This window comes from Panthera pardus, unplaced genomic scaffold (assembly GCF_024362965.1).
Source record: "Panthera pardus isolate Hobbes unplaced genomic scaffold, ASM2436296v1 HiC_scaffold_11, whole genome shotgun sequence".
Classification (NCBI taxonomy): Eukaryota; Metazoa; Chordata; class Mammalia; order Carnivora; family Felidae; genus Panthera; species Panthera pardus.
In genome coordinates this window covers 26,685,048-26,710,102 of record NW_026526666.1, presented here as the reverse complement: position 1 = coordinate 26,710,102, position 25,055 = coordinate 26,685,048, and the positions used below count along the sequence as shown (strand labels likewise).

Sequence of the window (25,055 nt, the reverse complement as noted above, 5' to 3'; positions counted from 1 at the left end):
GGGCGGACCCCGGGACCGGTCCCCACCCCTGCTCCGCCCCCTCCGGGTAGGAAACTCCGAGGAGTGATTCACGCGTGATTCAACCGCGCCACCGAGCGCGGTGCTGCCCTTCGGTCCGGCGGCTCCAGGTGCTGCGGGGAACCGGGTCCCCCGGCCCCCAGCGCTCCCCGCCCGGTCCCCGGGTCGCAGAGGCCGGCGACCCCGACGTCCGGCCTGAGTGGGCAGGTCTTGGGGCTGAAAGCGGGGGCGCTTTGGAAGCAGTTCTCGAGGTGGAGGGAAAGGATTCTTCTCTACCGTTTGGAGACCCAGTGCTGTCCCGGCCGGTGGGAGCGGCAGCACTGACGGGGTCTAACGGCAGGTAGGGGCTCCGGGCTCGGTATTTCCCCCGCGCTTCGCCCATGTGGGGCCGAGCCTCGGAATCTGCAGCCAGGTGGCCGCGTGACTCTGAGCAGAGCTCCCTCCCAGCCTTCGTCTTCTCCCCCGAAAGCAATCATACCTGGCCTTCCCACCTCACAGGGCCCTTAGCGTGGGTCGCGAATGCAGGTGTCTGCCCACTGGTCCGAAGGTCAGTTAGCGAGGCTCAGGCCAGCCCCGCTGGGGGTAGTAACTTGGGAAGAGCTGCTTCAGGCCGGCAGTTTGCCCCTGGGAGAATTCCAGCATGACATCTGCAGCCCTGTGGTTCCCGAAAGGACTGCTCTCACACCGAAGAAGAAGACGTTCGTGGGACTGAGTCCCACCCAAGTGTAGAGAAACCAAAAATGAAATAAAAAAATCAGACTTTTTTTTTTTTTGGCCACTAGTCCTCAGCATTGGTTTTTGGAACGTATTTCTGGCTTCCTCTTCTGGGCTTTCCTGTAAAATTGTCAGGCGATAGGATGTTACCGTGTATTCTACTAAAGCGGCATTGTAGAAAGCCTTGTTAAAGTATTTGCCATCATTCCTTTATTATTACTCCTTAGTTGCCTCCAAGACAGACTGGAGAGGTGTTCGGGAGAAAGTAGATAGAGTCTCCCACTTTTTTCTAGGGAAGTCAGCCTTGCATTTGCATTTAGTGTATACTAAATACTGTATATTTCCATATAGCCCGGGAAACCGTAGCATACACTCATTTTAAAAGAAATAAAACCTCGCAAAAGTTTTGTTTTCTCCCTTTGCCTGAACTGAAATAGCACATCCAGTTCTTGTTCTTTTTTCCTAGAAGCTGAACGCTGCACTTGGTGGTTTCTTTTTGTGGTCTCTTCCAGCTCTATACCCCATAAAGTTTGTATTTGCAAAACGAGACCATGTGGGCCTCCTTTTTGTAGTCTCCCGCCTGAGTCATTTTCCCTAACAGATCTTTAGCCCAGCCTGGGATGTGATTCTTTGTACCGGAGTTGAAGGTACCTAGGAGAAAACGTTACACTTGCTTTCCGAGACTCAGGGAATCGTTGCTGTGTCTACAGAGTGATTGGCTCCACTCGGAGTCCCTGACTCTCCTGAAACATAAAGGGACTTAAGTGTGTCAAGGTCAGCAATTTGGCAAGAAAAGTATGTTTCACGTTAGACGGTGACACAGAAGAAATGCCTTAAAGGTTGATACATTAGATACTTATTTTGCAAATTCACCCAAATTATCAGACAGGGAAGAAAGGAATTTGTTGAGTTTCTGCGTAGGTTTTTGAGTAAATATAGAATTATATCCTTCAAGGTTTGAAAAATGCTAAAATTTTTTTACTACTTCCAAGAAAAAGAGGAAGCAGACTGGCTATAGTAAATAATATCTCTGTGATATTGCACTCAGTCAGACTGTGGCCAGACGATTTCTAGATCTCTGATGCTTGGCACTGTTAAAAGAACATTCCTAAAATTTCACTGTTGATATTTATTGCACAGAAACCAAGTGATTGTTAAAAATTATTCCCTACCCATACACATTTTTTTTTAACCCCCTTCGGTAAACCTGAGCTTAGCAGTTACCAAAGTTCCCTCCGGTTTGGTATATCTTGGAGACTCTGAGAAGTTGGAAAAATTCTTAAACTATAATGATAATCAGGCTGGCTGGACCACTCCCTTTATGGTTAAGTCGTAGAGTATCAGAAGGCTGGCGGGGACCTCACAAACATTCTTTTAGGGATGAGGGTCCTACAGACAGCCTCACCATGCAGCTCTGGTCTTCTGACCTCAGGAACTTTTCTTTCCACAACCATACTTTCCTCTATTCCAGTGCATGGAAATAAGACTGGCTTATAAACCGTGACTTACTTGATTAATTTATTCATCCATAGGCACTCAACAATGCTCTCCAAGTAGGTATAGAAAATGCTTGCAGTTTGGGGAACTCACTGTTCTCCGGAGGAAATATCCTGATGGTTATTCCTTGAAGCGTGCATACATGGAGACTTGTGGAGCAGCTGCATAGCTTTTGCATAACCAGTGATGCACTGTGGTTGATGAGGAGTGTGAGGATGAGGGCCATGTTGCAGCCCTTCCTCTGTGCCCCCCCGAGAACTTCACTGACTTGATTTCATGGAGTACTTCACTTGATTTCAACTCTGTGTTTGTTGTCTTTCTTCCCCACTAGAGCTCCTTGGGGGTAGTCAGGACTGGATTTTTCTTCTTCACATCTCTCAACCCTTTGTGCAATTACCAGCACAGGGTAGGCTTTTATACATTTGAATCAATGAAAACGTTTTTTTGGAACCATGCATGCGGCCAAATATTTTCGCTGGCATTCAAGAGATGAGATTTGCCATTGAAGTTTTTCTGTCTAATGGCTGGGCGGTGAGTGTTCCATAAAGCTCAGATTGGTAAGAAAATACGAATCCAGCATGGGTTGCAAGGTGTCCCTTGACAGTAAGCTCTGGCTGTCTCACTAGTGACTAATGATTCTTGCTATAGCAAGAAAATCTAATCTGGAGGAGAGGTAGCCGAACAGCAGAAAACAAATGTGGAAGTTTGGAAATGGTTAGCAGTTTTCTAACAGCCTGGATTCTGGGGTGATTCAGAAGATTTTCAGTCATATGATGAGGCTGTTCTTGCATGGAAAGGCTTCACGACTTTTCGGAAGAAACTGCACAAAATGTATATCTCTCCAGGAAGGGGACAGGCTAAGCTTTATGATCGCAGGTGAGATTGAGAGTAATTTATGTAAAACTATTATATTCATATAGAATGGTAAAAAGAGCAATGGATCCTTTTTACCCCAAATTCAGGAAAAGGGCTAAGTCTGAGAAAAGGCCAGAGGGACTTAGGAGTGGGAGGGAACACAGAGTTCTGGAAAAAGAAAATATGACTTAGCAGAACTTAAAACAACATCTGGGAGGGTATAGTTAGTCATGGAAAAATTGGCAGTCATGATTGTGCATTTTATGAAAATAATTATGTACTAGTTCAAAAGTTAGCGTTTACACTGAAATTAAATAGTCGAAAGCCTGTACGATGAACTCTATTATCCTCACCATGCAAAAATACTTCTATTAGCTGTCTAAAATCATTTACAGGAAGCTTTACCAAGTACGTTATCGCACAGCACCAATATTTTCAAAGCATAATTTTAGAGAAATAACTTCCAGTTCAAACCTTACACAGGATTAGTATTTTCAGCACAAAAATATCTTTATAAACCCAAGGCTTATCAAACAGCCTGTCAACCTCCATTTCATGAGCAGTAAATGTTATTTTTATTCTGTACGTACAATGTTGATAAACTAGATACATCCTAAACACAAGTCGTGGATATTGTTTTAGCAACAAAAAGTCATTTAAAATGAAAACCTTTAACGTATATTCTCATTAATATAGCACATATACTTTTAAAGTTTGTACATGGTATCATTTTATGTAAGCATCCCTTAATTCCCAATTTCTGTAGCTCCTTATGCTTGACATATGCACTAACTCGATGAACAGAAATCCATTCATTCAATAAATACTTGACTATCTTCCTGATGCTGGGTTCTCCCTAGACCTTGGATATACAGAATAAAACAAGGAGTCTCTTTCCAATTAAATATATGAGCACTCCTACTTACTGTCCTGGTTTTAATTGTTTGAATGACTTCCTGTCAGCATTTTGGATTGGATATAAAACAATCTTAATGTTATTTATTAATAAATTTTCTTCCATGCCAAAAAAATTTATAAGGTTAGGCATGTCATGGTCAATCCATTGAACAGGTGTCTTCAACTCAGAAAATTATCTGTAGCCTTAAAATCCATGTACTTTATCAGTTTGAAAGTATGGATGAACTTTCAAAATTTTGCACGTGGAAAAAAGTCCATATCCCAATATACAGAGCCATGTCTATAAACAGGCAAAAGATAGCTAAGTATGGGATTCCTCAGATGACGAGTTAAAAAAAAAATTGGTGAAATAACTAGTTTAAAAGTACTCGCATCTGGAGGCCTTGTTCTTTTTTAGATAATTTATTTGTTGACATTTTATAAAATAGCATAGTTTACAGATGCTGTAACATATTAGCTCGCAATCCATCCAGTCACTTGCCGCCTTTAATGGATGATACTCCATCCTGTTACAGCAATGCCTCTTTCACACAGAGCTTGCAAGCTGGAAAGTAATTGCTGAATAAGCAAAGTTTTCTGCACATTGGAAGCATGGTTATAGCATTCGGCTAGTTGTACTTGCCAACCTAAACCACTACCCTCTGCTACTGTATTGCAGCAACTCGAAGTTCTAAATCAGCTACACACCAACCACAAAATGACTCCTCTCCCCTGTCAGAAGGACCATAACAGGACATAGACTATAGAGGGAGCTTGTGGTACCATGACAGGACTGGGTTTTCAGGATTTGGTAAACTTTATAGACAGCTGTTAAATTGACCAAATCAAAAGGATGGGCCTTAAACCTGGCCCTTATTTTTAAAAATAGGTTTTGTCTTACATCTCCTATCCTTTATGGATTTGTCAACCCAGATCTTCCCGTATACAGGCTAATAAATATGTACTGAAGGATTACTGTGTGTAAGGCAACGTACTAGGAACGTTATGAGTCCTTTTTTTTTTTTTCTGTTTATTTATTTTAGAGAGTGAAAGGGTGGGAGCAGGGGAGGAGCAGAGAGAGAGAGAGAGATCCAGAATCCAAAGCAAGCTCTAGGGTCTGAGCTGTCAGCACAGAGCCAGACGTGGGGCTTGAACCCATGAATGTGAGAACATGACCTGAGCTGAAGTCAGACGATTAACCGACTGGGCCACCCAGGCACCCCATGAGTACTTTTTCTAGAATATCTTGCAAGCTAGTCAGAGAGCTGAAGCAAATGTGTAAGCTTCCACAGGAGAAGGCGGGGGGTAAGTGAAATGCGACACGTCGCCATGTCTCTCACTAGTAGATTGAGAGCTCTGTGCCAGCAGAGTCTGCTTTATCTTTACTGGCATCCCTAGTGCCTGGTGTAGTGCCTGGCACGTAGTGTGTCCTCCACACCCATAAAGCTTTGTTTAAAGATATAGGAGATATTTGGGACTTCGAGGAGACAGTTCACTGTTGTTGTCTTTTTTTAAGTTTCTTTATTTATTTTGAGACAGAGAGAAAGGGTGAGGGAGGGACATGGAGAGGGAGAGAGAGAATCCCAAGCAGTCTCTGTGCTGTTTGCGTATAGAGGGGTTGAACTCGCAAACCATGAGATCGTGAAATGAGCCAAGATCAAAAGTCAAACGTTTAACCTGCTGAGCCCGCAGGTGTCCTGAGAGAATTCACTTTTCACTGGGATGATGAGAGAAGGTTCCCTGGAGGAAAGCATTATCTGAGCTGGATCCCAGGGGAATGGGTAAGGGGGGGATGGGTAAGGGGGGAAAGGGTGAGCCAAGGGCTGAGGCCTTTGTGAGCAGAGTGGGGGCCACACACACCGGGTTTGGAGATCCTGCAGGTGACAAGTGTTGCCAAAAGCTAGAACATTGGGTCATGGGCAGCTCTGGGGGCTCCACTAAGAAGTCTGGACTTGGTTCAGCAGACGTTACCTTAAGAGGCTTACTCTTCTGGTCGTGGAATGTCAGAAGAATTGAGTCAAGGGGCATAGCAGGAATCTAACCCCCTAACCCAAATGGTGGCTGAGAAATGGAAAGGAAGGACAGCTGTAGGAAACTGTATGAAGGAAGAAGCTGCAGGACTCAGTGACTGATTGTGGGTGCGGGCAGGAAGGAGAGAGAAGAGTAAGGTCTTGGGGCAGAGAAAAATGGCGGCACAGGTCAAGATGGAGCCTGGAATGGAAGGTTGGCAGCTCAGAAGCTGTGAATTTACACATGTTGAAGGGGAGGGGCAGTGGACATCTAGGAAGAGTGCCCAGCACAAAGAGTTGGGAGCGGGGCACTAAGGCTTGCGAAGAGATTGAGGGTAGAGCTAGAAATTGGGAGACATTTGCCTAGAGGTTTGGTCAAAGATGTAAAAGTGGACAAGGTCTCCAAAGGAGGGTCTTTAGTGACAGTAAATCCCTTAGCAAGCACTAACAACCTGCTCAGCCTGGCTCAAATCAAAGGGGCATTTACAAGTTTATGAGTCTGGGAAGCTCATAGCCCAGTGGAAGGGTTACAGAACCAGGGCCTCTGAGACTGGGTTTCTCTCTTGCTCTTGCCTGCTCTTTCTCCCATTGAAGCTGGTCTCCATTTGTGTCTGCACATGGACTCTACGTGGTAGGGCCTGGTTACTGCCAACAGTGTAGAGCAACATTCTCTCAGCTCTATCACACCAGGGTCCAGCCATCATTCTGGGGAAGGACTTTGTCCCTATTTGGGGCATTTGTTCACTCCTTGGCCAGTCACCATTGCCAGAGGAATATTAGGCCTGGCCATGTGTCCACTCCTGGGTTGAGGGAGTGGGTCTCCTCTACTAGAAAGAACAGGTCAATAAAGTTAGCCATCAGACAGAAACAATCGCTACCAGTGGGTCTAGAACTGAGGCTGGGACATGACTGGAGGAGGAAGATGACCTAGGGAAGAAAGTAGAAGAGAGTCCGGAGAGATGGGGGAGGACAGATGGGACCCCAACACTGAAGGAGAAGAGTTTTAATAAGAAAGAAGGGGCCAGGGCACCTGGGTGGCTCAGTTGGTTAAGCATCTGACTCTTGATTTTGGCTCAAGTCATGATCTCACAGTTTGTGAGTTTGAGCCCCCCTCCAGCACTGTGATGACAATGCAGAGCCTTCTTGGGATTCTCTCTCTCTCTCCATCTCTCTCTGCCCCTCTCTCAAATAAATGCTCTCTCGCTCTCTCTCTCTCTCTCTCAAAATAAATAAACTTATAAAAAAAATTTTTAATTAAAAAAAAAAAGGAAGGGACCATGGCAGCTAACAATGAGCAGAAAACCAGTTATGTATGTAATTTTAATGGGTACTAAAAAACAACCCCAACTCCTAAAATTAACTTGGCTACCCATCTTGTCAAGTTTCTTATTTCTTTGGGTTAAAACTAGAAAGATCTACACGGCTGAATAGGGGAGAGACACATTAGGTTTTCTTAGTCATTCAGATCAATTCAATAAACTTTTATTAACCCCTTTCCCCTATGTGGTAGGCGTGATGTCAGGTGCTGGGGACACAAAAAGAAAGATGTATTCTTGCTCTGAAGATTCTGAGACGAAGGACAACCTGAAATTTACAATAAAGCACAGGAAGTGCTATGTTCCTTAATCCCATGAATGTTTATGGAGCAGCTACTATGGACTTGACTAGTGCTGGGTACTTGGGGGAGGTCCCGTCTTCTGCCTGGTCAGTGGCCAGAATCCCGATCTCACCCTCCTACCACAGTTAATGCCCTGTACTGAAGTTAGTTGTGAGGTCATTCTCTTCTGCTCTGGTCTAAGCATCATGCAGGCAGGAACGTGTCTGCCTTGTTCCTGCACTGAAGGCCAGTAGCTTAGATGCTAGTATCACATATTTGCCAAATGAGAGAATAATAAACTATACATAGCCCTGACATGATGTCATTTTCGAGAATCCAGGAAACATGCAAAATAACTTTGTTCTCTCTACATTTTCTTTCTTCTTAGCTGATATCATGCCACCAGTGGAAAAGCGAATGGTCATTTGGAAGCATTCAGCAGCCCTCAGTAGCTGTCCATTTCTATTATTTGTGGCGAGTAAAAATCACCAGAAAATACTATTCTAGCATTCTCTAGGTATTAGCTTATTTAATCCTCACAACAACCCTGTGAGATGTAGGTAGAATTTTATACACGTGAGTTAACCCAAAGCCCAGAGAGGTTAAGTAACTCACTCAGGGTTACCCAGCTGGCAGGTGGCGAGAGCTGGGATTTGACCGTAGGCAGTTAGCTCCAGGGTGCACCTCCGCACCCACTATACCAGGCCACCTCTCCACAGGGGCAGCGTTAAGGTGCGCACCTTCCCTGCTGCACATCCCTTTTCCTTTTTCCCAGTGTTTCCTGCCCTTGTGCAGCTGGCCCTCTCTGAGGTTCCTGGCTTTGAAATACGGGGAATTTCCAATAGAAAACCATGGCAAAACCAGGCCTTAGTTGAGAATAAAGGGCTCCTTCTTTTGCTTTGTTTCCACCTCATTTAGTCCTTAATATTTTTTGACATCCAGATTTTTTTTTTCTCTCCGGAGTGGGGAAAAAAAAGGAGACCCTAGCCTGAAGATGTCTTTTCCCCCCGCTGACAACATGAAACAAAAGCTCTTCCCTGTTTCTGTTTTTCATTAAGAAATAGGGGTCATGATAATTAACAAACCAGAGTTTAGGTTAGGAAGGCCCTTCTGACGTACTTCTTGCTTATGCCATAACTGAGCTGATGAGCTAGTTGAATCTAGAATCACCTCCACCCATCGATCCACCTTCCACATGCCTTTTCTAACATGTGAATTCTCGCCCTATTTGATACACATGTTCAGGCTTGAGATGGAACTTGTCGTAGAATCACTTATATTTCTACTGGTCTATGTGTACTCTGATTTCTCCTTATTCGAGAGCCCAGAGGGGATGCTCAGGCAGGTAAGCTCCCTCCCTTGGGATGCAGAAGCCATCTCCACCTCTGTGGCCCCTCACTTGCCCACACCTTCTGCCTCCTGCTAACCCCTGAGCTTGCCTCTGGAAACAAGCCAAGTGGCCCCAGTGCCGGGGTGACAGAGGCCTTTCTTAGCTGAACAGCTACGATCTTTTTGCCTTTCCTATGTGGTCATTTCCACGTCACCTTTAAAGCATCTTAGAAAAATGTTGATGGTATCTGAGATGGTATCTTCTCCCCCCTCCCACTGGAAACATTTTTATCATTTGGCAGTCAGGTTCCAATAATCATTAAGGGCATCCACGAGGCAACACCCCCTGGGGGCAGAGCAGGAGCTGAGTGAGACAGCGTGTGCGATGTTAGGGGGCTACGGGGAAAGATAGGGAGAAATCTGTGTTTGTAATAGGGAGGAGTTTGGGTCTGACTCTCTGACATGAACCACAGGTTCCCACCAGCTGCCTCCGAATACTCCAAGAGGTACTTCGGGGTATGTGAACACTTAGTCTCCATACCCGAGGAAGTCACTTTGCCTCTTTTTATGTGGGGCAGAAAGGTTGTGTTGTAACAGGGGATATTACTCTGATGCTATCAGGCAGTACTCACAGACTCTGATTCCCGGTAGCTGTTTAGCCCAGTGGGGCAAGGATGGTCACCGCACTCACGCCGTGATGGGTACCAAGAATATCAGGTGTGTGAGAGATGCCATTCCGTGGGTCTTTCACAGAGAGTTCCACCCACCCTGAGTTACCCAAGAGAGCTGCTCCCTACAGCGCAACCTCGGCTCTCGCTGCCACGCTATTTCCTGATAGTATCTGGTGCCTCTCCAGATAGCCTCCACTTCTCTCTGCCTCTGCTTTGATCTCTAACCTCGGTAAGCTGGATCTGACATCGGCTCCATAAAAATCTGGTCCTGGACCTCTGACCAGGAACTTTGTGTCGCTAAAGAAGTGTGCATGCAGGCTCCTTGCTTCCTTCTGTGCCTGTGACCTGTTGGGCAGGGCACTAATTCTTTAAATCAGCATTTCAAAGAGAAGATTAAGAACAAGTTAAGCCTTTAGTTCAAAAAGTTCAGTTAATCCTAGAGCAAAGCACACTGGGTTTTGAGGCCATGTGAAATAGCCAAGCCTTAAAGTCAACAGTGGTCATGGAAAAGTCACACACAGTCCTTCCACTAAGAGGGAGAAATTTATATGGTGAGTGTGTGTGTATGCGCGTGCATGTGTGTGCACAAGCTGTTTGATTTCTCAGGGTTTTCCTTTTCCTATCTGTAAAATGGGCACAATGAATCAGTGGTCCAGATGTCTGATCCTCTGTTTTGCTATCTTAGAGACGGATGTGTGGACCAGAGCTTTTCTTCCTGGCTGCTACATGCTTGTTGTATCAAATAGTTACTATTTCCAATTTTTAAAAAAAGTTTTAAATTGACATTTGTCTTCTTCTAAGGATTATATAGTTTATAGTTTCTGTGAACGTACCTCCTAAACTGACTTGGTTCAAAGCATCCAGTGGTTCCAGACAAACTGGTTGTGCGAGCTGGAGACCAAACTGGAATTCACTCAGATATTAGGGGCCATTTACTTGTGAGTCTGCTTATTTTATCTCGGCATTGGCACATGCAGTATTATGGTTATCACGGTCTCAGCAATACCCATGATTTACTGAGGTCCAGACATGCAGTGGTGCACAATGGGTGCACAGCTCTCGGCGCAGATAAACCTAACCAGGTACACCAGTAGGACACATCACTCAGAGGGGGGAGGCTTGCTGGCAGCTGATTGCATGACAAGGTCTGCACCTGTTCCTTAGTGCCCATCTCTTTCCAAGGTCAGCGGGAGGTGCTGTTCTGGGAGGAAGAGAACTTGAGAGGGAACGGCTCAGAAGGTGAAGCACAGAGCATTTTCTGCGACTCTCCTACGTGCCTGTAAGACTCTTCTGCGAAAACTCACTGGGTTCTCCCTTCACCTAAAACCTCCTGAAACCTCCATTCTTCAAAGTCTTCTTCATCAAGAAGGGATGTTCACAGAAACTATAATCCTTAGAAGAAGGTAAGTGCCAATTTAAAACGTTTTTTCACAATTGGAAAAGGTAAAAGCATGTAGTAGCCATCGAAAAATGCTCTGGTCCACACGTCCGTCTCTAAGATAGCAAAACAGAGAATAGGACATCTGGACCACTGATTCATTGTGCCCATTTTACAGATAGGAAAAGGAAAACCCTGAGAAATCAAACGGCTTGTGTGCGTGCACGGGCATGCACACACACACACACACACACATACACACACACACCATATAAATTTCTCTCTCTTAGTGGAAGGAGTATGTGCGACTTTTCCATGACCGCTTTTGATTTTAAGACTTGGCTATTTCACCTGGCCTCAAAACCCTGGACAAGCTGGTGGTCTCTCCCCAATACCCACCTCTGAGCACTCCCTTCTTTGCGAAGCACCATCTAAATGAGAAGGTTTTCATTTGCCCGAACACTTCATAAATAAGTAATTGTTTGGCTCATATTGATGAACTTTTGCATCTAGATCATCAAGATTTAGTCACAATAACCATGTACTGGGATGATCTAATTTACGTCTGATGAAAATCCTGGAGAGCAGGTGCTGTAATTTCCCCTGTGAGAAAACTGAAGCGTAGCAAGGCTAAAGTAACCTGGTCAAGATCACACACTGGGACGAGGCCGAGCTCACTCTCAAACCAGGTTGTGCAGCTCCAGAGCATGTACAGTTGAGCACGACCCAGCCTGCTAGCACCTCATCCTGGGCCCTCACTCTGCGCCCGCTCAGGGCCAGGTGCTGCGGGGAACCGGGGAGAGCAAGATGTTCCCCTGCCCTCACGGGGGCCCAGGGAGGTGAAGGCAGCAGTGTGTGCTATAACATGGGAGATGCCGTGCTAGGTCCGTGACCCAGGAAGGACAAAAAGTGCTGCAGCGGCCTGAGAAAGGAGTCCTGAGTTCTCCCCGGGGAACTATTTTATCTTTTCAGTCTCACCTGGCTAACTTGAATTTTTTGTGTATTAAAAGGATGACTCAGACTTTGTAAACTGGGAGAAAGTACCTATACAACAAAACAAAACAAAATAGAAAAAAAAAAAAAGACTTTATGGCTTTAAATAAAACCCCTTGTTTGCCTCCCCTGGTGAGTGGCAGGTAGTCTGGGACGCCCTTCTGTTTATTCTGTTTGCCTTTTTCTTGTATTGTCTGTTCTGCCCAACGGTGAAATTCAGCTTCCTTCAGCAGCTAACTTCATTGCCTTGCAAGGCATTAACCTTGATAGAAAATTTTCTAATTAACGCCGAGGAGGAAGGGCAGGCTCTGAAGCCTTTCCTGCCCTCCCATACCTGTTCAACGACTCCGGCAGCTTTCTTCGGCAAGCCAGAGAAGCAAACAGACGGAAAATCCAGCCCGTCTTCAAGTTTATCCCAAAACGGTTGTTGGATTAATGTATGAGGTGGACTTGACTGCTCCAGCCAGTGATGGTAGTGACACTGTTTTGAGCTTATAGACAAAGCCTAAACCTTCAGCGATGTCTCCAGGTGTTGAAAGTAACAAAACCCCTTAGGGAAGTGTCATGATTAAAATACCACTTAGGAATGGGCCTGAGTGGACTTTTTTTTCCTTGACAAATTCACTGAGAATGAGGCAGCAGGACGCCATGGGTGGGGAGGGGGTGAGCAGATCTACCCTGGGTCAGAACAGAGGAGAGGTGCTTCCTGGGCAATCGGGCTGAGCTCCAGGCTGCAAGTCTGGGTGAGGGTGAAGGGTAAGGAAGTCCCCCACCCTAAGCAGGCTTCCAGCAGCCCTTATTCTTTCTGGAAAACATAAACAGATTGAGGGCTCTGTACAAATTGCTACATGATACTCAACATCCTGTGTCTGAGTAAATGGACATGGCTAGCTCAGGCCTTGATTGTGCTTCAAAATTTAACCTCTCAGGGTGCCTGGGTAGCTCAGTCAGTTAAGCGTCCAGCACCCAACTTCGGCTCAGGTCATGATCTTACAGCTCCCGCGTTTGAGCCCGGAGTCCGTTTCTGTGCTGCGCATTCAGAGTCTGGAGCCTGCTTTGGCTTCTGTGTCTCGCTCTCTCTCTCTGCCCCTCTCCTGCTTGTGCTCTGTCTCTCAAAAATAAGTTAACATTAAAAAAAATTAAAATAAAATTTAACTTCTCAAGGCAAACAGATGTGTAGGGAAGCAGAGATTCTATACCAAGGATGTTCGGGTTTGGGCATGACTTATTCTCTCTTAGGAAACAGAAACATATCTTCACTTTGAAGATAACAACAGTACTGTCCCAGGACAGCATAATACCAGGAGAAACAAATATCTTAAATAACAAATAGAGTCTTCATTTCCCCTTATGGGTCCAGAGGAACACATTAAAAAAAAAAAAAAAAAAGATTTGCAATGTAAGAAGTCTTGTCCAGACGTATTTTCCCCCTAAATATTAATAAATCAAAAAGTAAATTATGGTACTAGACTATTTAAATTAGGTATATTTTTGCAAGGCATTAATATAAAAGGAAGAAATTAGAGTCAGATATACTGGGCTCTACTCCCTTCCTTCTTCCAGAAGGAAAGAAGGACTGTGAGGCCTCCCCAGCCCCACGGGACCGTTCGAACTTCTTCAGGCCTCAGCAGAGCAGTGCAGGGTCCCGTCTTGTGTCTGTCTGGTGGCTCCAGGGAATTTCCTCAGCTGCTTTCCTGCCTGAACTTCTTTCCTTTTTTTACTCATTTAAAAAAAATTAAGACTTTATTTTTTTTTAAGAGCAGTTTTAGGTTGACAGCAAAATTGAGCAGAAAGTACAGAGATTTCCCATATGCCCCGAGGCCCCCACACATGCACAGCCTCCCCCATTGCGAACATCCCCACCAGAGTGGTACGTTTCTTACAACAGGTGAACCCACACTGACACATCGTTATCACCCAAAGTCCGCAGTGCACATTACGGTCCACTCATGCTGGTGTGCATTCTATAGGTTTGGATAACTGTGTAATGGCCTGAATCCATTATTATGGTGTCATACAGAGTATTTCACTGCCTTCAAAACCCTCTGTGTTCTACTCACAAAAATAGGGAATGTTTCATGCATTCGTGTGTCATTCTTGCAGGGGGGCCAAGCTAATCTTCTCTGTATGGTTATAGCTTTAGGACATGGGCGGCCGAAGAGGGCACTGAGCTTCTTATGAGGCAAAACCAGAAAGACTCTCCCTTGTTGAAAATCAGCCCTCAGTGCCTGGAGGGCTGCAGAGTTGGCTCAGGTCAGCTTTGTGTTGCCCTGACCGGTATTGCCACCCCTTTGCCCTGGTGGGGAAACCAATCTCCATCCTCTACGTGAATCTGTGGAGGACTCAGGTCCCTGGAAGCAATTTCTGGGTTTGGAATTGCATGGATTCACCAGTCTTCCTATGCTGAGGGCAGGTTCATTGCTTTTCTAATAAAATGTTCATAGCTCTGGTTCCAGGCAGAGAATTGGCACACAGTAAGTGTTTGTTGAGTTCAACTGAATAAACTAGAATTCAGGGGAGAAATATCATTGTTCTTTATAGTAATATCTCTATTAATGAAGCAGGTGTGTCCCTAGTGCATGTGTAATTGCCATTAATGTGTCCGGCAGAGCCAGGAATAGCAGAGGAAGTGGGAGTTTCGGTTTCTCTCTGACCACATCCTTCCAGGACATTCCCCCTTCCCTTTCCTCCAGATAGCGTGGATGGTATTGCTCTGGCTCATGTGAAGGGTTGAGGGGTTTCTATTCATCTGCAGTGCTTAGAGTAGTGCCTGGCACACTGCAAGTGTTCAGTGATTTTCTGTGGAATCAACGAATAAACCATGGTTCCGCACCCCAGCAATGGGAGGGCCTTGGGAAGCTGCAGCCTGGGCAGTGCTTTTGCAGTTTTGGAATTAGACCCATGAGAGTCCAGACACACAGCTATCCACCCTCTGCCAGAGCTGGGGCTGATTCTATCCTGTTTGGCTCCTTAGCTGCTGCTTTCAATCTCCATTCTTCTAGACGAGCTTTATTAGAATGAGTTGTATCTACAGGAAGCGAGTTCTGTTTACCTTCTGAATCTTCTACTTTGCAATCCAACCATGCATTATGATTCTTTAATACTCCCTTGGAGTTCATGCTTCCTGGGTTTCAGCCCAGTCTCATGGCCATCTTCTTCACTTTCCTAAAAGTGCTTTAATATATTTGATAATATATTTGATAAAATATATATGATATTTGTTGTCACGGATGAGCAGGAAAAAGTCCTTTGTGCCACCTAATCCTCTTTAATCAGTGGCCTACAGCAATACTTTCAAGCTCTCCTTTCCCCACCCCATCCCACCCACCACCATATTTGTAGCCTATTCACCGCCCCATTGTTGATTTCTGAATAGTGTATTTCCCATTAGATTAGAGATTGGTCCTTCTCTGTCCAGCCCTGTATGGTAGGGGAGTACATTTCCCAGGCTCCCATTTAGCTTCTTAGCATAGTCATTGGGAAGAAGTGGTAGGAGACTGATGGGCGACAGGAAGGGAGAAGCCAGGGTATCTCTCTCCATCTCTAGCCCCCACTTTGGTCAGCACGCCCCCTGTCAGCTGCATCTCCTCCGTGGACCCAGCATGGCAGTTCTATCCCTGGGATCTGGTAGCACTACCTATTGTGCCTCCATCCCTAGGGATAGTGGCAGATGTTTGCTCGTGTTCTTCTTGAGATTGCTTCCCTGTGTCCTCTTTGGTTTCTTAGCTCTTCCATGATCTCTGTAACCAATTCCATGTATTAAAAAAAAAATGTTTATTTACTTTTGAGACCGAGAGAGAGAGAGAGGGAGAGAGAGAGAGAGGACCATGTGGGTGGGGGGAAGGGCAGAGAGAGGGGGAGACAGAGGATCCAAAGTGGGATCTGTGGTGACAGCAGAGAGTGTGACACGGGGCTCAAACTCATGAACCGTGAGATCCTGACCTGAGCCGAAGTCGGACGCTTAACCGACTGAGCCACCCAGGTGCCCCATGTAACCAATTCCCTGTATTAAATCCAGTCTGGTTTGAGACACCTAGAGTGGTGTCTGGTTTTTGACTAGACTCTAATAGATACAGTATGCAAATAAATACTACTTCTGACTTCATGTGAATTCCTCACTTTTCTTCTGACTCCTCTGTGGACTGAAGCACTTACCTCACAAGGTGTTGTCATAATAAGTTGTTTGTGGAAGATCTCTAAGATCCTGGAGTGGCTGGTAAATTATAAGCAAGTGCAATATGTCATTAATTAGCTTTCATCCAAATACTCTGTGCATGCTAAAGAAGGCTTAATTTCTATTCTTTTTGGAGGGACTATTTGAAAAGTCCCTGGTTGAAGAGGCTGCAGCACTCCCTTGACAGTGCTTTGGCTTGGCTTCTAAGCCTGGAGGCAGTTGTGGTACCTGACTTGTCACTCACTCGGTGCTGGGTCACCTTGCACCTGTCCCAAAGCCATTCATCCTCTCAACTTTGGGTTCCAGTGGGCACCCAAACCTATATTTAGGGTAGCTGTCCCCAGGGACCCGGCAAATGACTCAGGGCTGCAGGTTTGGGTGGAGCATGGCTTTGAGGGCTGGATACACCTGGATTTGAATCCCAGCTTTGCATCTCCTGAGATGTGTAAGTTTGGAAAAATTACTTCACTTCTTTAAACCTCAATTTTTTGTTTAATGTCAAAGGAAGAGAAGAAAGTTTCACATCAGGCTTTACATTAGATGGTTGCCTCAAAGAAAAAGATCTACCTTAAGGCCCCAACCAGAGTTTACAAATATTAAGACTTGGCTACTGAGAGTTGGATCTTCTCCTTTCCCATCAACACAGTATGTAAAGTAATACATGTTCTGTATGGTCTGTGGAGAATCCCAAACCCGCCCCTGTCCAAATCCAGATAGGCTCGGAAGTAACCTAGAACCTAAGACTTTTTATTTTTATTTTTTTATATTAAAATGTTTATTTACTTATTTTTGAGAGACAGAGAGTGCATGCAAGCAAGGGAGGGGCCGAGAGAAAGGGAGACAGAGAACCCCAAGCAGGCTCTGTCAGCACAGAGCCTGATGTGGGGTTTGAACTCATGAACTGTGAGATCATGACCTGAGCCAAAATCAAGAGTCAGAGGCTTAACTGACTGAGCCACCCAGGTGCCCCAAACCTAAGACTTTTTTTTTTTTTTTTTTTTTTTCAAATTTTTTTTTCAACGTTTTTTATTTATTTTTGGGACAGAGAGAGACAGAGCATGAACGGGGGAGGGTCAGAGAGAGAGGGAGACACAGAATCGGAAACAGGCTCCAGGCTCCGAGCCATCAGCCCAGAGCCTGACGCGGGGCTCGAACTCATGGACCGCGAGATCGTCGCGGGGCTCGAACTCACGGACCGCGAGATCGTGACCTGGCTGAAGTCGGACGCTTAACCGACTGCGCCACCCAGGCGCCCCCTAAGACTTTTTAAAGAATACAATAATTATGTTTCTGATAAAACATCAGCCTCCTTAATTTATTTCTTGTCTGTGTTTATTCACCTTGCCTATTTATTAAACATGTTTGATTTCTTATTCTTTGCAAGTAGGATATGAAAAGGGAGAGATAAGGAATGTTTAACTTTGTATAGCTCTGATTTCACACCTGGTAAATATTGGATGGTGTTGACAGGAATCCAGGTCCTGAATGTCTGACCTTGAGGGACTAGGCAAGAGTCTTTCATTATGAGATGTAGTCTAAGCTCTGGCTTGACCAAACTCTAAGCTGGAGGGCATCACATTGGCATTATGCTTTTGTTTTGAGCTCCCTTGAAAGGAATTGATTTCTGCTGTTTGGGGGGAATGGGCAAAATATGCCACTAACTTAATTTTATTTAATAACTCTGTTAAATGGTTTTAGCTTTCACTATTTAAAAGGGAAAATGTAAGCCAGTCAACCCACATTATGATCTAAAAAGCAAACCCTGTTAGATGAATGGGAATGTGGAGGAGGAGGAATTCCACATCTCAAACTATCCTACCAAGTGCTGATTTGCATAGATTTGAACCGCCTGGCTGGGAAAGAAACTGGGGCACAGCTTTGTCAATGAGGTATCAGAGATCTAAAGACTGAGATGTTCTCAGATGAAGAACCTCAGAACCTTAACTCTCGTCAAAGAGGGACTTTTGCCATAGGAGGTGGTCAAGGGACTTTTGGGGCAGCTGAAAGAAGCCTTTCCCCTTCTTGCCCTTTGAGGAGTCGGGGGAAGGGTGGGCCAGGTGGTGTGAGGAATTGCTGGTCTGTCAGAATACATATTGCTTAAATAGCAGCAGAGTCAAAGTTCTTCTGACTCTGAAACAATTCAAAAAGCAGCATGTCTCTGGGGACTGGTCCTAAAGAAGCCCCCAACGAGAATACGAGGAAAGCCCAGGTAAAATCGCCCTTATGTAGGACAGATGTGATCAATGTGCTTAGCTTCTCTTTCCAGCTTTCTTGCCCAGCCTGCAGGTTTGCAAAGGAGCCTTTGGATAACATGTGTGGTCATATGTTCACTCTCATGGGCCTAAACCAGGCAGCACCCAATTGAGCCTTTTTCATTCTGCAATCTATTAAGTACTCTGGATTCTTCTTACCTGATTCTACTGTTATTTTTCAAAAATTTAAATAACACTTATCTCTTTCTAAAATGCTACGTACATATTTTTAATTTTGTTAAATGATTGTCCACCCTCCAGGACTATAATTTCCTTGAGAATAGATATCTTTTTGTGTTTTATTCGCCCACATATGTCCCCAGCACTTAGAACAGGGCTTGAAACATAGCAGATCTTCAATAAATATTTGTTGAATGCATGAGTGAATAAACCACAATCCTGGTTTCATATTTTCAGTATATCAGAAGGCTAATAATAGAGACTTACATTTAAAAAACATTCAAGAGTAAGTAAAAATTCAGCTCAGTATCTTTTCCCTCTCTATACCTATAGTCTACACAGCTGGTTGGACCTGTGTAGATTCCAAGTTGGATATCTTAGCCAGATTAGAACAGGATCCTTTGTGCTCACTGCTGGAGATTGTACTGGAAGGCAGTGGAATTTGGGGACACAGAGGGCTCTCAATAGGAGGGATACACTAGCTGGACTTAATGAATTTGCCACTTGAGTAAGTCGTATAGACCGGGAAACACAATTCATTTATGTGCTTCATTATGTAAATGAATTCCATGCTTAAAAATTCATAAGAGACTACTATCTCTAATCATAAATTCAATTAACTTACCAGGCTGGAAAAACAGAATTCAGGCAGACAAGATAATCAAGCCAAGCTTACTACATTGGTCTCTCCCATTGGAAAACTGTGCAGGAAGGCAATGATCACCTTAGTAATGCTGGATTCAGAGCCAGGTATCTTAGTTCTAGAACTCAGATGTTGGAGCCCACACTCTGAGGGCTGATGTGTGTTTCTCCACAGCTGGGCACTCTACACCCCCATTGGCCTCCATTCTACTTCCAGTCAAGACACCCTCGGGTCTCTTGGGATGGTGTGTGGATGGGCCAGCCAGATTCTGAAACTTCCCCTTTTCTGTGCTTCTGTAGGTGATTAACACATTCCATGAAATATGTTCATGCTTCAGTCAAGTCTTGGTCTGGCCTGGGAATCATTCCATCTCACTACTTCTTAGATTAAATATGCATGCAGATCATATTTTTTGAGTGTTTGCCCCATGCTGACCAATCCAAATGGTTCTTCTGCGACCCACTGGATGGTTTGACTCTTCAGAAGTTATCCATTTCTGTTGTTTCCAAATGTTTGGGATATCCCTCTATCTCCCCTATTCACTGTCTTTGCCTATGAAGTAAGCTCCAAATACTGATGGATCTGCCCTCCTGAGCAGCCTCTCCCCCAGAGAGCAAAGTGATGACTCTCTGAGCCAAACCTTCTGATCCCTGATCATTAGTTTCTTCCTATAAATCAGTAAGTTGTCTTTTGAGTGTATATGACCACCTCCAGTGAAGTGAACTCCCCTCTAGTGAGTTCAGCTTGTTCCTCTAGAGCTTGATCATTCCTGGCATATTGGAAAGTCACCACAGGATTGAGAGATGTGGCCTGAAGGAAGCTCACATTAGTGGCTGTCTCTGCATGGGTTCCCCCACCCATTCCCACACCACAGCCTCTCTCGCATAAATCCACCCACCTTTAGAGCCCCTAAGCCCCTGTGCAGCGGATCCGCCCTATAGTTTGGGGCCCAGCCCATGACTTTTGGGAGGTGAAAAGCTGAATTAGCAAGATGACAGATAGAATGATCCAGAAAATCCTGTCCTTCTGGGAAGTCACTGGTCTCACACCAACTCTTGAGAAATGTGTCCCTATGGTCCCAGCCAAGAAACCTATTAAGTTCATGTTCTGAAACCTGTGAAGCTAAGGACCCCAAGCCCGGGGCCCCTCTATGGGCAGTGCCAGTGTGGGAGAGCCATTTTCACCACCCTTACGACAATGGGGCCACTGAGTAATGTTTAGAACAAAGCTTTGATGATGCAGAATAACTGACACACTCTCCACGTTAATGAAAGTAAATTCAATTACATTAGTTATACTTTGCATGGTTTTGTTTATTAAAACTAGGAAATGGACAATACACTTTGGAAAAAAAACATTAAGCAAGGCTTGAAATAACAAGAGATTTCTTCAAATAATTCAGTTTATAATACCAGGGCTATCCAATAGAAATATAATCCACACCACAAATGTAATTTAAAATTTTCTAGTAGCGATATTAAAAAAGTAAAAACAATTTCCCTATCTACTTTTGTCATATCCTAGTAATAGAAAAACTATGAAAAAGGTAAAAAGAAACAGGTGAAATTAATTTCAAGAGTATGTTTTTCCAGTCCTGAGGAGAACGTGCCTCCTCCCGGTTGGGCAGATAAACCTTCATCCTAACATATGGAATCATGGACCCTAAGGCAAGACTTGTCTACATTCATCACCGACAGCGGGGGACATTCAGGACTGAATCTTGGCACAAAGAATGATTAACAGCTGTGGGGACCAGAAGTAGCAGGTGAAAAAGAGCCCGTAATCAAAGCTTCTGACTTCATTTGGAAAATGTGGTCCTAACTTAAAAGTGAGATTACTTTCCCTTATCACTGCTTTGCCAAATTAACTCCTTTGAGAAGAAAAGCCACGTTATTCTTTTTTTTTAATGTTTATTTTTAATGTGTATTTTTGAGAGAGAGCACGCGAGGGCACGTGAGTAGGGGAAGGGCAGAGAGAGGGACAGAGGATCCGAAACCCACTCCAAGCTGTCAGCAGAGCCCCCCGACGCGGGGCTCGCTCGAACTCACCAACCACAAGATCGTGACCTGAGCCGAAGTCACTCAACCGACTGAGCCACCCAGGCGCCCCCCACGCTATTCTTTTTATTGCAACTTGTCCGTAGGCTGCTGTAGGAATGACCGTACATAGTAAGACAAACTGGATCTCGATAATTGTGAGAGCAGCTTGCCTGCAGCTTGGCTGGCATTCATGGCCTTCCTTTTGATACAAGATCAAGCACTTACAAAGCACATGTTGTGGGACCGACAGGGTGTACTGGGCCCTGTAATGTATAAAGAAAAAAACTAAGCCCTTGTCATTTTGCCAAAGTTAGGCTTTTTTAGAAAACAATACAATATCTAATATAATGCTAATTATGTGGCATGCACACTACATGTAATAAAGGTTTTGAGGAGAGAAAAAAAATATGTTTCACTCAACCAATATATCCAAAACATTATCATTTCAATATGTAATCATATAAAAATTATTAATGAGATATTTTATATTCTGGTTTTTGGGAGTTTTGTTTTTTCTACCAAATCTTTGAAACTCAGTATAATTTATACTTCTAGAACATCTCCATTTAGACCAGCTGTATTGCAAGTTCTCAATAGCCACATGTGGCTGGTGGCTACTATGCTGGACAATATTAAGACCCTTCCATCCCACAAACTTTTTTTTTTTTTAATAATGTTCATTTATTTTGAAGGAGAGAGAGAGAGACAGAGCATGAGCAGCAGAGGGGCAGAGAGAGAGGGAGACACAGAATCTGAAACGGGCTCCAGGCTCCATGCTGTCGCACAGAGCCCGATGTAGGGCTTGAACCCATGGACCGTGAGATCATGACCTGAGCTGAAGTCAGATGCTCAACTGACTGAACCACCCAGGCGCCCCCACAAACTTTCTGATTGAGATTCCGTGGTTTTGAACTCAAAGAAGGCATTATTAATTTACCTTGACCTGGGCTTCCGGGCACAGATGACAAAGCTCATGTTAATAATGTGCTAAGGAGCTACACCCTGGGGTTGTCCCTGGAGTATTCCTGCTTCTGTTCTGTTTTGCAGACACAGCCAGAGTGATCCCTATAAAGTCTAAATTAGATACCATCACTTCTCTGCTCAGAAACTTTCCACGGCTTCCTAGCTCAGTCTTCTCATGGCTTACAAGGCCCCACACAGTAGAACCCCTGCCTACATTTCTCTCTCATTTCCTGCCATTCCTGCCTGTCCCTCATTTGCTCAGCCACACCATCTGTTGCTGTTGCTTGACCTTGCCAGCACACTCTTGCCCCAGGGACTTTGCACTCGCTCCTCCCCTTCTGCCCGGAACACTTTCCCCCGACAACTTCCCAGGGTTTACCCTGCACTTTCTGCACAAATGTCACTCATCAGAGGAGCCTTCCCTGGCCATTCTATACACTTTCCCTTAAAGAGGGTTTCTCTTGAGGCCCCCTTCTTGTCATCCTGCATCCCCACCCGCTTACTACCTGCCTTATTGCTTTTCATGGCACTTGCTTATTTATTAGTTAATTTTCTGTCTTCCCCAGCCCCACCCTACTAAAATGTGAGTTCTATGAGGGCAGGGACTTTCTCTGTTTCTTTTGGAGGCACTGAAGCCCCAGCGGCAATAGTATCTGGCACATAGTAGGTGCTCACATACACTGGTGAGTAAAGGAAAGAATCCAACTTGGCAAGAAATGCTTATAGGAATCACAGGCTTTCATAACAATAATAGATTTATATTTAAGATCCTTATTTGAGTTCAGTCTTGGAACTAAGCAAGAGTTCTCCTGGTGGTGAGTAACTCACCTCAACAGAAAGGCAACGGCCTCGGGGCGCCTGGGTGGCTCAGTCGGTTGAGTGTCTGACTTCGGCTCAGGTCATGATCTCACAGTCCGTGAGTTCGAGCCCCGCGTCGGGCTCTGTGCTGACAGCCTGGAGCCTGTTTCAGATTCTGTGTCTCCCTCTGTGACCCTCCCCCGTTCATGCTTTGTCTCTCTCTGTCTCAAGAATAAATAAAAAAAAAACGTTTAAAAAAAAAAAATTAGGCAATGGCCTCTCATCCAGGTCACCCCATCCAGCTGGGGTCTCTCTCTCCATGACCTCCTTATTGCTCTTATCACTTCTCAGCTGTGACAGGCCTGGATTAGACACACTGTTTTTATTTGATGAACCATAAACTGACAGTCACCTAACGGTCCTAGATGTGCTGCTTTGCCAATGTTGCCTGCTTATAGCACCTCAAATTGCTTAAAACCAGATCAATAATCTCAAAGAATTCCTGTCCCATGTGTATCTGACTGCCCTTCTCTTCATCAGTATTTAGATACATTCCCATCAGGAGTGCGGGGTGGGGGAGTGGGGGTGGGAAAGGCTCCATATGCGTTCTTTAGGTCTCTGGAATTCACAATTATTTTCCTGTCTGGGTTGGGTGTACACAGATGCAGCCATCAGCGGCTCCTAGCTCCTTCGTGCCTCTCAGGCTCCTGCGTTTCCTTTGTTCTGCTTTGGAGCAGATCGAGGGAGCTGCCTCAGAACCCACCATTTAGCGGGATTTATAAAAAGCCCTCCTGCATTAACTCTGTAAGGTTGTGTAGTATCTACCCTAATTAGTCTATATTCTCACAGGCTCCCCCCGCCCCGGCCCCCAGGGCCTACGGCACAGAGCTGTGAAGTCACTGGTCAGGGGTGGAATGAGACCAGTGGCCATGGGATGGACGACGTCACCAGGATCCAACCTGAACGTCCCCCAAATGCGCCAAAGACATCATGTTCTCACCGGGTGAACCGTGAGAACTGTAACCCACCGGGCCTCTGATGTGTTAGCTGTGAGATTGGACCAGTGTGAGCCCACAGAGGTCTGCATGCTTGGAACTACTCAGAGGGATCTTTAGGAAACACAGCCGCAAATGCTGCCACTCAACCCAGCTTCAGCGCGTGATGAAGCGTGTGCTCCAGGGAGGTGCGGAAGAGAGCGTCGTCTTCTTGATAAGCGTTCTTACTTTACAGTGACAGTGTAGAGTAAACGCACAGTGAATTCTCACTAGTTGTAGGACAAACCTAAAAAATCTTTTTATATAAGGACATAGAAAAATGTAATGGCCACAGGCCATGAGAAACAGCCTGTCAGGATTAAGCAAATTATTCAGAATTTATTTGAAGCTATGAGAGCCATTCCTTTTTTGCACAGCTGAGTCATGGTGTAATTGTCAGACATTCTGTGAGCACACTGAGCAAATTTCTCCCTGCTATTCTCTATCCTATATGCTGTTTGTTTCTTTAATAGTAGTAATTATAGGGGCGCCTGGGTGGCTCAGTTGGTAAAGGCGACTGACTTCGGCTTAGGTCATGATCTCGTGTTTTGCAAGTTCGAGCCCCCTGCCAGGCTCTGTGTCGACAGCTCAGGGCCTGGAGCCTGCTCCAGATTCTGTATCTCCCTCTCTCTCTGCCCCTCCCCTGCTCACACTCTGTCTCTCTCCCTCCCCCAAATAAATAAACATTAAAATTTTTTTTTTTAAATCGTAGTAATTATACATTTATTTGTGTTTTTTTTTTTTTGTTTCTTACCTGTATCCCTGACAAGACTATAAAGTCCACAAGGCAACAGAACATTATGTATTTTATTCACCAGTGTGTACCCAAGAACAAGTACCATACCTAGCCCCTGGAAGTTTTTAAAACTAATATTGACCACTAATAATATAAATTGAGTGAATAGATCAGTGTCAGTCTTTTCAACAACATGTTTAAACAAAACGGCCAAATCAAGATAAAACATTTTCCACAAGTCACTGTTGTAGATATCAATTTCCAAAGTGTAAACTATT

General features: G+C 44.8%; 1 long non-coding RNA gene and 1 other non-coding gene across 2 annotated transcripts; one reads left to right on the top strand and one right to left on the bottom strand.

Annotated features, from left to right (window-relative positions):
• Window positions 1–17: 17 nt before the first annotated feature.
• LOC109271874 (uncharacterized) lies at window positions 18–24,756 on the top strand. Its single transcript, XR_008418559.1, has 3 exons — window positions 18–358; window positions 10,770–10,990; window positions 23,857–24,756. It is a non-coding gene; the product is annotated as an uncharacterized LOC109271874 (long non-coding RNA).
• LOC128775975 (U6 spliceosomal RNA) lies at window positions 14,019–14,125 on the bottom strand. The gene has a single exon (XR_008420953.1). It is a non-coding gene; the product is annotated as a U6 spliceosomal RNA (small nuclear RNA).
• Window positions 24,757–25,055: the final 299 nt, after the last annotated feature.